This window comes from Brassica napus, unplaced genomic scaffold (assembly GCF_020379485.1).
Source record: "Brassica napus cultivar Da-Ae unplaced genomic scaffold, Da-Ae ScsIHWf_575;HRSCAF=859, whole genome shotgun sequence".
NCBI classification, from domain to species: Eukaryota; Viridiplantae; Streptophyta; class Magnoliopsida; order Brassicales; family Brassicaceae; genus Brassica; species Brassica napus.
Window position 1 is genome coordinate 1 of NW_026016636.1, and position 11,414 is coordinate 11,414.

An 11,414-nucleotide genomic window follows, 5' to 3' on the forward strand; every position below is an offset into this window, starting at 1 on the left:
GGACTGTCATAAAGTGAGGCCGATGATTAGCTTGGGAGTAGATAATGCCGGCTACACAGGAGTGAGGATCAGTTGGGCCCAGGTGGAGTCACTAAGGCGGCTAGGCAAAAGACAATGGAGTCAATTCACATAAGGTTGGGACTCCTTGATCTTTCGCCTAAGGGCTGATCTATACACTCTCCTGATCATGAGGTCCTTACTCTTTTTCCCTCATCAGAGTTTGTCCCAATGGGTTTTTTTGATGAGGTTTTTAATGAGGAGGAGCTCATGATCCTTCAAGCTTGACTTGTTCCACATGGTCAAGCTTGAGGGGGAGTGTTGAGATGAGCTGAGGAATATGAGGAGAGTTGTTCAGGGTTGAAGAGAGGTTGTGATGTGGAGAAGAGGAGAAGGATCGGCCTTAGGGAGAACCGTCCGTACCGGTCCGTACAGGTCCGTACCATGGCCGTACGGCCGTACAGACGGTATCGACCAAGCGGTAAAGAAATGTTACCGCGAGAAGAAGTTCACGGTCTGATCATGTTTTGCCTTGACCAAAGAAGGCATATGACCGTTTATGGATAGAGGAAGAGCGTCTCTACAGGCTGGCACAGGCTGGAAGGATAAGGTTCACTTTTAGCATAGTGACCACGCGTGTGGAGAGGCTCATTGGTCCGGTTCAAATTAAAGGCTCCCTTAGACTTGACCTCACATGCTTAGTCTCTTCTTAAACCCTAGTATCACCTCCTATATATATTGTAAACACTCTCTCATTAATAAAGCATGCGAGGTTATGTTACCTCTCTCTAGTCTCTCTCTCTTGTTCATCATGGATCATACTTAATCTCCCCATTTCTCTCACAATCTCTTCTAAACCTCTCTTAATCTCTACCAAATCTCTTAATCTCTCAATACCTATTCTACTCTCTAATCTCATAGAATAAATCTCATAGGAGTTGGGATGAAGAAGTTATCCCAATTTCAAATCAGGTGATTCCAGTTTCCCAGTTTGGGAATAGCACAACTTCTTCGTCGTTCCAATCAAACTAGGATGAATCTCTTTGTGAGAAGCTTGATTTGGATACATAAAGTAGTGGTGAGAGATGGAGAATGACAGGAAGTTGAATAAATCTCATAGGAGTTGGGATAGAGAAGTTATCCCACTTTCAAATCAGGTGATTCCAGTTTCCCAGTTTGGGAATAGCACAGCTTCTTCATCGTTCCTATGAAACCAGGATGAATCTCTTTGTAAGAAGCTTGATTTGGATACATAAAGTGGTGGAGAATGACCAGGATGTTGAATAAATCTCACAGGAGTTGGGATGAAGAAGTTATCCCACTTTCAAATCAGGTGATTCCAGTTTCCCAGTTTGGGAATAGCACAGCTTCATCGTCGTTCCAGTCAAAACAGGATGAATCACTTTGTGAGAAGCTTGATCTGGATACATAAAGTGGTGGAGAATCACCAGGAAGTAGAATAAATCTCATAGGAGTTGGCATGAAGAAGTTATCCACTTTCAAATCAGGTGATTCTAATTTCCCAGTATGGGAATAGCACAGCTTCATCGTTGTTCCAATCAAACCAGGATGAATCACTTTGTGAGAAGCTTGATTTGGATACATAAAGTGGTGGAGAATCACCAGGAAGTTGAATAAATCTCATAGGAGTTGGCGAAAAGAAGTTATCCCACTTTCAAATCAGGTGATTCCAGTTTCCCAGTTTGGGAATAGCACAGCTTCTTCGTCGTTCCAATCAAACCAGGATGAATCTCTTTGTAAGAAGCTTGATTTGGATACATAAAGTGGTGGAGAATCACCAGGAAGTTGAATAAATCTCATAGGAGTTGGGATGAAGAAGTTATCCCACTTTCAAATCAGCTGATTCCAGTCTCCCAGTTTGGGAATAGCACATCTTCTTTGTCCTTCCAATCAAACCAGGATGAATCTCTTTGTAAGAAGCTTGATTTGGATACATAAAGTGGTGGAGAATCACCAGGAAGTTGAATAAATCTCATAGGAGTTGGGATGAAGAAGTTATCCCAATTTCAAATCAGGTGATTCCATTTTCCCAGTTTGGGAATAGCACAACTTCTTCGTCGTTCCAATCAAACTAGGATGAATCTCTTTGTGAGAAGCTTGATTTGGATACATAAAGTGGTGGAGAATGACCAGGAAGTTGAATAAATCTCATAGGAGTTGGCGTGAAGAAGTTATCCCACTTTCAAATATGGTGATTCCAGTTTCCCAGTTTGGGAATAGCACAGCTTCTTCGTCGTTCCAATCAAACCAGGATGAATCTCTTTGTAAGAAGCTTGATTTGGATACATAAAGTGGTGGAGAATCACCAGGAAGTAGAATAAATCTCATAGGAGTTGGGATAAAGAAGTTATCCCACTTTCAAATCAGGTGATTCCAGTTTCCCAGTTTGGGAATAGCACAGCTTCTTCATCGTTCCAATGAAACCAGGATGAATCTCTTTGTAAGAAGCTTGATTTGGATACATAAAGTGGTGGAGAATGACCAGGATGTTGAATAAATCTCATAGGAGTTGGGATGAAGAAGTTATCCCACTTTCAAATCAGGTGATTCCAGTTTCCCAGTTTGGGAATAGCACAGCTTCATCGTCGTTCCAGTAAAACCAGGATGAATCACTTTGTGAGAAGCTTGATTTGGATACATAAAGTGGTGGAGAATCACCAGGAAGTAGAATAAATTTCATAGGAGTTGGGATGAAGAAGTTATCCCACTTTCAAATCAGGTGATTCCAGTCTCCCAGTTTGGGAATAGCACATCTTCTTCGTCATTCCAATCAAACCAGGATGAATCTCTTTGTAAGAAGCTTGATTTGGATACATAAAGTGGTGGAGAATCACCAGGAAGTTGAATAAATCTCATAGGAGTTGGGATGAAGAAGTTATCCTACTTTCAAATAAGGTGATTCCAGTTTCCCAGTTTGGGAATAGCACAGCTTCTTCGTCGTTCCAATCAAACCAGGATTAATATCTTTGTAAGAAGCTTGATTTGGATACATAAAGTGGTGGAGAATCACCAGGAAGTATAATAAATCTCATAGGAGTTGGGATGAAGAAGTTATCCCACTTTCAAATCAGGTGATTCCAGTTTCCCAGTTTGGGAATAGCACAGCTTCTTCATCGTTCCAATGAAACCAGGATGAATCTCTTTGTAAGAAGCTTGATTTCGATACATAAAGTGGTGGAGAATGACCAGGATGTTGAATAAATCTCATAGGAGTTGGGATGAAGAAGTTATCCCACTTTCAAATCAGGTGATTCCAGTTTCCCAGTTTGGGAATAGCACAGCTTCATCGTCGTTCCAGTCAAACCAGGATGAATCACTTTGTGAGAAGCTTGATTTGGATACATAAAGTGGTGGAGAATCACCAGGAAGTAGAATAAATCTCATAGGAGTTGGGATGAAGAAGTTATCCCACTTTCAAATCAGCTGATTCCAGTTTCCCAGTTTGCGAATAGCACAGCTTCATCGTCGTTCCAGTCAAACCAGGATGAATCACTTTGTGAGAAGCTTATTTAGATACATAAAGTGGTGGAGAATGACCAGGAAGTTGAATAAATCTCATAGGAGTTGGGATGAAGAAGTTATCCCACTTTCAAATCAGGTGATTCCAGTTTCCCAGTTTGGGAATAGCACAGCTTCTTCATCGTTCCAATGAAACCAGGATGAATCTCTTTGTAAGAAGCTTGATTTCGATACATAAAGTGGTGCAGAATGACCAGGATGTTGAATAAATCTCATAGGAGTTGGGATGAAGAAGTTATCCCACTTTCAAATCAGGTGATTCCAGTTTCCCAGTTTGGGAATAGCACAGCTTCATCGTCGTTCCAGTCAAACCAGGATGAATCATTTTGTGAGAAGCTTGATTTGGATACATAAAGTGGTGGAGAATCACCAGGAAGTAGAATAATCTCATAGGAGTTGTATGAGATTAAGAGATCTTTAGAGTGATTAGAGTAAAGAGAGTGTTTAGGAAGTGATTAAGAGAAGTTTGTGAAAGATTAAGAGACTAGAAAGAGCCGTTTAGTGTCTAAGAGAAAACCATAGTCTAAGAGATTAGAGAGACTCGAACTGACTGATCTTATTAATGAGTGAGGTTACATATTTATATAGAAGACATTAGGGTTTACAAGAGGCGAAATGGGCACTATTGAAGCATGTAGAGTCAAGGTTGCTTTCCGGATGATTGGATGGTAAGGCTCACACGCTTTGCCTCTTTACAGCCTGTTCCAGCCTGGCACGCTCTTCCCTTATCCACTCAACGGTCTAATCCCTTCTCCTTAAGTCCCCAAGGTAACACTCCCTTGTTACCGTTTCACTTGGTCGAGTTGGGTAAGTTTTGGTCGAGGCCTTTGGTACGGACGGTACGGCCATGTACGGCCTTGTACGGACGTCCGTACCATTCACACCCAAACCCCCTAAGCTTCTCCATCTCTTCTCCTCTTCAACTCCTCTTCTCTCCATACCAATATAATCAACTCAACTCAACACTCCCCCTCAAGCTTAGCTTTGTGAAAGCCTAAGCTTGGATAGCTATGAGATCTTCCTCATTAAAAACCTTACCAAGGAAAACCCATTGGGATAAAACCTTGATAAGGGAAAAAGAGTAAAGACCTCACAGCCAAGGGGATCAGCTCCTTCTCTTCCCAAGATCAATGAGGCCCAACCGTATGTGAATGGACTCCATTGTCTTCTGTCTTGCAGCCTTGGTGAACACATCCGCTAACTGATCTTCACTTCTTGTGTAGCATGGCAAGATGACTCCTAAGATGATCATCTGCCTCACCTTGTGGCAATCAACTTCAATGTGCTTGGTTCTCTCATGGAACACCGAGTTGGAGGCTATGTGGATAGCTGCTTGGTTGTCACAATGCATGGTCATTGGCGTGGCTTGATCAATCTCCAAATGCTTCAAGATGCCTTTGATCCATACTAACTCGTTGGTGAGCTTCAGCATAGCTCTATACTCAGCTTCTGCACTTGAGCAAGACACCACCTTCTGCTTCTTACTCTTCCAAGTCACCAAGTTGCCTCCAATGAATGTGCAATAGCCTGTGGTTGATCTCCTGTCTGCTCTATCACCAGCCCAATCCGCATCACAGTATCCCACCACTTCAGTGCTTCCATTGCAGCCCATCCATACTCCTTGATCAGGTGAGCCGTTGAGATACATCAAGATCCTTTCCACCATGCGCCAATGATGTTCCTTAGGTACTTGCATGTGTTGACTCACCTGATTCACAGCAAAACAAATGTCAGGTCTAGTTATAGTGAGATAAATCAATTTGCCAACTAGTTTTCTATAGAGTTTAGGATCCTGATAAGGTTTGCTGTCTTCAATCTCCCCCTCTCGTGGGACTTTGTAGCCATCCTCCATAGGCATCCTTGCTGTCTTGCCTCCATAAGCACCTGCACCTTTCAAAAGATCAAGTGTATACTTCCTTTGGGACATGAACAAACCTTCCTTGGATCTACATATCTCAATTCCAAGAAAGTATTTCATTTCTCCCAAGTCTTTAATCTCAAACATGGATTTAAGAAACTCCTTGGTTGCTATGATACCTTCCTTATCACTCCCTGTGATAATGATATCATCAACATACACAAGAAGTGCAATCATACCTGAGGGAGTCGTGAGTGTGAAGAGGGTGTGATCTAGTTCAGACTTCTTGAAGCCTCGGCCATTCAGAGTAGTACTCAACTTGTTGTACCAAGCTCTTGGTGATTGCTTCAGCCCATAGATGGCTTTCTTCAGCCTCAAAACATTTCCACTCTTCACTAAGTGTTCAAGGCCTGGAGGTGGATGCATATACACTTCATCCTCAAGTTCACCTTGTAGAAACGCATTCTTCACATCCATTTGCCATAACCCCCATCCAAGATTCACAGCTAAGCTCAGTACAATCCGGATTGTGTGGAGTTTAGCTACTGGTGCAAAGGTTTCTATGTAGTCTTCTCCATAAGTTTGAGTGAAACCTCTTGCAACTAGCCTTGACTTCTTCCTCTCAATCTTTCCATCCGCTTTGTACTTGATTGTGAATATCCATCTACTAGTCACAGCCTTCTTCCCTTTTGGTAACTCACTTTCATACCATGTATCATTCTTGATCATTGCTCCTGCCTCATCTCCAACTGATTCCTTCCATTCTTTATCTTTCATTGCTTCTTCATAGCTTCTTGGGATGTGATTCTCATCCAAGTTTACCATGAAAGCGCAATGTGCTTCTGGATATTGAGTAAAGGAGCACACGGCTTGAGAAGGATGCTCCACAGCTTGGGCATTGTAGTACACTCTCGTGTTTACCCAACTGGAAGGATCCTTCCTTATCCTTGTACTCCTTCTCAGTGGCTGCACAACCGGTTCTTCTTCCTGTTGTTCTTCTACCACTTCATTTTGAGAAGGAGAAGGTGTTTGTGTCACACCATGATCATGTCCATGACCATCCGAGCCTATGCTCTCTTCTCCTTCATTCTCTACTCCTCCTTCATCTTGGTTGGCCTCTTGCATAGGCTCCTCATGCTCCTCTCCTCCCTCATGATCAAGGTGGGATGGTGAACCAACTTCAGGAGGTGTAGTTGCGTGATTCCTTGGATCCTGGGATGTACTGATTCCAAGACCTTCAAGAATGATCCGCAAGGTGGTGGCCTTGTCTGATGTTAATCCTTCAGGTCTTCTTGATTCTTTTCTTCATAGTATCCTCTATCTTCCAAGAACTTCACATCTCTAGATACAAGAACTCTCCTTGCTATAGGATCATAGCATTTGTATCCTTTCTGTGTAGTTGAGTATCCTATGAACACAGCCTTAGTACTCCTTGCTTCTAGCTTGTTGATCATCTCTCCTGGTTTGAGTACAAAGCATAGGCACCCAAAGACTCGCAAATAATCAAGAGCTGGCTTGTACCTGTTCAGAACTTCAAATGGAGCCTTCTCATTCAGAACTTTGGTTGGGGTTCTGTTTATTAGGTAACAAGCAGTGGCAACCGCATCACTCCAAAATCTCTTTGGAACATTACTCTGAAACATAAGTGACCTTGCCACTTCCATGAGATGCCTATTCTTCCTCTCAGCTACTCCATTTTGCTGTGGAGTATAAGGACAGCTTGTTTGATGTAGGATCCCATGTTGTGATAGGTGTTGCTTGAATGCATGACTCGTGTACTCCCCTCCATTATCTGATCTCAAAATTTTAATCTTAGCATGATAATGGTTAGTTACATAAGTTTGAAAGTTCCTAAATGCATCAAGTACCCTATCTTTGGTCTGAATTAAGGTTAACCAGGTGTATTTGGATTTTTCATCAATGAATGTGACAAAGTACTTATAACTATCTCTAGATAAGCAAGGGGCAGTCCACACATCAGAGTGAATTAGATCAAAGCAATTATCATAAACGGTAGTAGACTTTTGAAACACAGTTCTACAATGCTTGCCTAAAATACAAGCTTCACAATCCTTGTTCTCAAACACAACACCTGGTACCATTAAGTTCAAAGCTTTAACATGAGGGTGTCCTACTCTAGCATGCCACAATGCATTTTTATTCAACAAAGAAGCAGAAGTAAACGAGCAACTATAATCAGGAACAGAAGTGAGTTCTTCAAGCATATAGAGATCTCCCTTAGTCACCCCTTTCCCAATCAATCTGCTGCTCTCAATATCCTGAAACTTCACATCATTAGGACTAAAGATAACATTGCATTGTAAATCATTAGTACATTTCTTCACTGATAATAGGTTTGATGTGAATTCAGGCATGTAAAAAGCTCTAGATTCTTTGTTAAACAGCTTAAGCTTTCCTATTCCTCTAATGGGTATCTTATCCCCATTTGCTATCATCACATGACCATGTGTAGGTTCTATATCCTTAATCAAGTTTTCATCACTTATCATATGATGTGATGCACCAGAATCAACAATCAATGGTTTACTTACTCGTTTAGCATTATGGCATAGATTACTAAGTGATGGATGCATCTTATCAGTTCTAGCAATGTAAGCATGTCTATACCCATTCCTAGCTTCTAACCGTTCTACTAGTTCTCTAATCAAGTGATCATCCTTATATGCAATCATAGAAGCTCCAAAGGAATAACCGTAAGTGTTACCGTTTTCCTTTAGCATTTTGAAGAGGGCATCAAGGTCTGATCTCTTGATGTAGTCATCATTGCTGCGGGAGCTTGAAGCGCCTGTGTAAGCCACCAGAGACTTCCCATTCCCATCATTGCCTCCAAGCCCATCCACTTCACTGATCTTGCTGGTGCCAGCTCCACTTGAACCTTCAGTCACATTTGCCCTTCCCTCACGCTCCTTCATGAACTTGGCCGGCTTGAGGTGTGGGTGCAGTATCCAGCATTGGCTCTTCTTATGACCATGCTTCTTGCAATGATCACAGTTGCCATTGAACTTCCTGTCCTCGTACTTCCCGTGAGCCGCCTTGTTTGCTTGTGGAGCCTCGGTTGAATCCTCATGAGCTGCTTGATTGGCAAGAGAGAGCTCCCCCTTTCCTCCAAACAAACCCATAGATCCCTGCTCCCTTTGGATTTGTGCACACACCTCCTCAAGGTCCGGAAGCTTGTCTGACCTTAACATGTGCTGGATGAGCTGGGTGTAGGCCGGGTTCAGTGTGAGAAGCAGACCAAAGACCTTGTCTTGCTCGCGCCTCTCATTCAACTGATCTGGATCAGTTGTGCTCGGCCTCAGCATCTCCAGCTCTGACCATAAGGACCTGAACCTCCCCAAGTGCTTAGTGAACTCCATGTCCTCTTGTGCCAGACGGTTGATCGCTAGCTTCACTTCAAACACACGGCTGAGGTTGGAAATGTTCCCATACACCTTCTTCAGCGTGTCCCACAGCTCCTTGGCTGATTCACAGTAGCTGTAGGCATCCAAGATAGCTGGGTCCAAGGATGCGTGTAGAACCGTCATCACCAGCATGTCTTCTTGTTGCCATTTCTCCACAGCCGCTTCATTGGAGACCTCTTCTTGATCTCCTCCCTGAGTAATGAGTTTCGGAGCCTCCCCTGTTGTGATGTGCCCCCACAAACCCTTACTTCCCACCGCAGTCTTCACCATCCGAGTGTTGAGATGAGGAGATGAAGAGTGGATACATGGATAGAGGAAGGGATTTGGAGCAGGCAGTAACTTGGAGATTTACCACAGTAACTTTATTGTTACTGTGGTAACTGAGTTAAAAGACTTGGGAAGTTACCTTGCATCTATGTGAAGAGTGAATCACGCCAGGAGGAGTCTGAATAAGCAAGGAGGAGTTTGGATAAGGTCTGGTCAAGGCTAGAGAGCTTTAGACAGGCTGGCACCAGCTGGAAAGCTAAAGCAAGATGCCCAAGCATGTGAGGAACCTTATTGGCTAGTTTAAATCAAGCATCTTTGACTACACATGCTTCTTATCCTAGCTAGAGTGAACCTGGACGAATTGATGTATCCCTAATCTATATGTGTTGTAAACTCTCTCATTAATCAATCTAATGGAGTTTTGAGTCTCTCTCTATTCTCTCACTAAAATCTCTTAATCTCTTTAATCTTTTCATCTGATTATCCTGGATTAGTTGAATCATGCTCTAATACACAAAAGTGTATATGGTATCAGAGCCAGGTTGCGCAAAGTGGGAGAGTGTGATTCCTTTTTCTTAAAATTATTGAGTGTTCTTGAGTGTTCTTGGTGTTCTTAACTTCTGGGTTTCATTATCTTGGTGGCGTGAGAGGTTCTGGTGAATCCAAATCATCTCAACATGGAAATGGAGCACAGACCTGAGTCAACTGTGAAGACTGAAGAGGAGAGGCATGGCGAGTGGTCAAGGTGGGCTAAAAGAGCTTTGGAAAGCTGTGGGTTATGGAGTAGTCATGGAAAGGGGAAACCTTTCATGGAAATGGCTACTGAAGAAGGTCAGACAAGAGGTCTGAAGCTGGGAAATGAAGTTGTTCAAGGAAACACTACAAAGAGTGAGATTGAAGCAACTTTAGGCAAGTCCAAGCTTGTGAGAGTCGTTGAGGACAGAGGGGTGATCCGCGGCTTGAGACTGTTGAGATGAGCTGAGGAATATGAGGAGAGTTGTTCAGGGTTGAAGAGGTTGTGATGTGGAGAAGAGGAGAAGGATTGGCCTTAGGGAGAACCGTCCGTACCGGTCCGTACAGGTCCGTACCATGGCCGTACGGCCGTACAGACGGTATCGACCAAGCGGTAAAGAAATGTTACCGCGAGAAGAAGTTCACGGTCTGATCATGTTTTGCCTTGACCAAAGAAGGCATATGACCGTTTATGGATAGAGGAAGAGCGTCTCTACAGGCTGGCACAGGCTGGAAGGATAAGGTTCACTTTTAGCATAGTGACCACGCGTGTGGAGAGGCTCATTGGTCCGGTTCAAATTAAAGGCTCCCTTAGACTTGACCTCACATGCTTAGTCTCTTCTTAAACCCTAGTATCACCTCCTATATATTGTAAACACTCTCTCATTAATTAAAGAATGCGAGTTATGTTACTCTCTCTCTAGTCTCTCTCTCTTGTTCATCATGGATCATACTTAATCTCCCCATTTCTCTCACAATCTCTTCTAAACCTCTCTTAATCTCTTACCAAATCTCTCTTAATCTCTCAATACCTATTCTACTCTCTAATCTCATATGGTATCAGAGCCAGGTTGGCTTTGGTATTGAGAGATCCTTGTTCCTTTCTTTACATTTGCGAGTTTGTTCTTGTGTGTTAAAGAAGAGGAGATGGAGACGACCAACTTTAGCAAACTGGTGACGGTTCCGGTTGCACTGAAGGGAGGCTCGAACTACTTGATGTGGTCCCAGTTGGTGAGGACTACCATTGGAAGGCTAGGGTTGTGGAACCACATCACAGATGATGGTCCGGAGCCAGTGGCCAAAGAAGATGAAGAAGAAGGCGACGGGAAGACTCTTGCGGTAGCTGAAGCAAAGAGATGGGTCCAAGAGGATTTGATGGTGCTGTCTGTGCTCCATGCCTCCCTGGAGCTCCCCATACTTGAAGCTTACGTGCACTTTGAGACTCCTAAGCGCCTTTGGGACATGCTCCATAAGAGGTATGGAAACAAGTCCAACATAAGCCGGGTGTTTGATCTGAAGCAAACCATCAGTGTCTTGAGGCAAGATGGAGAAGATCTCACCAAGCACATGGGGAAGTTTGGAGCTTTGTGGTCCGAACTTGAGAGTCTTAGACCCAACACAACTGATGAGGAATCGCTCATTGAGAGGAGAGAGCAAGATCAGGTGTTTGGGCTATTGATGACTCTAGATGAAAGCTACCAGGATGTGATCAAGCATATCCTGAGATCACCTACTCTCCCATCCATGGAGGAGGTATGCGCTCAACTTCAGAAGGAGGAAGGCTCTCTTGGGTTGTTTGGAGGCAAGAAGGGAATGTC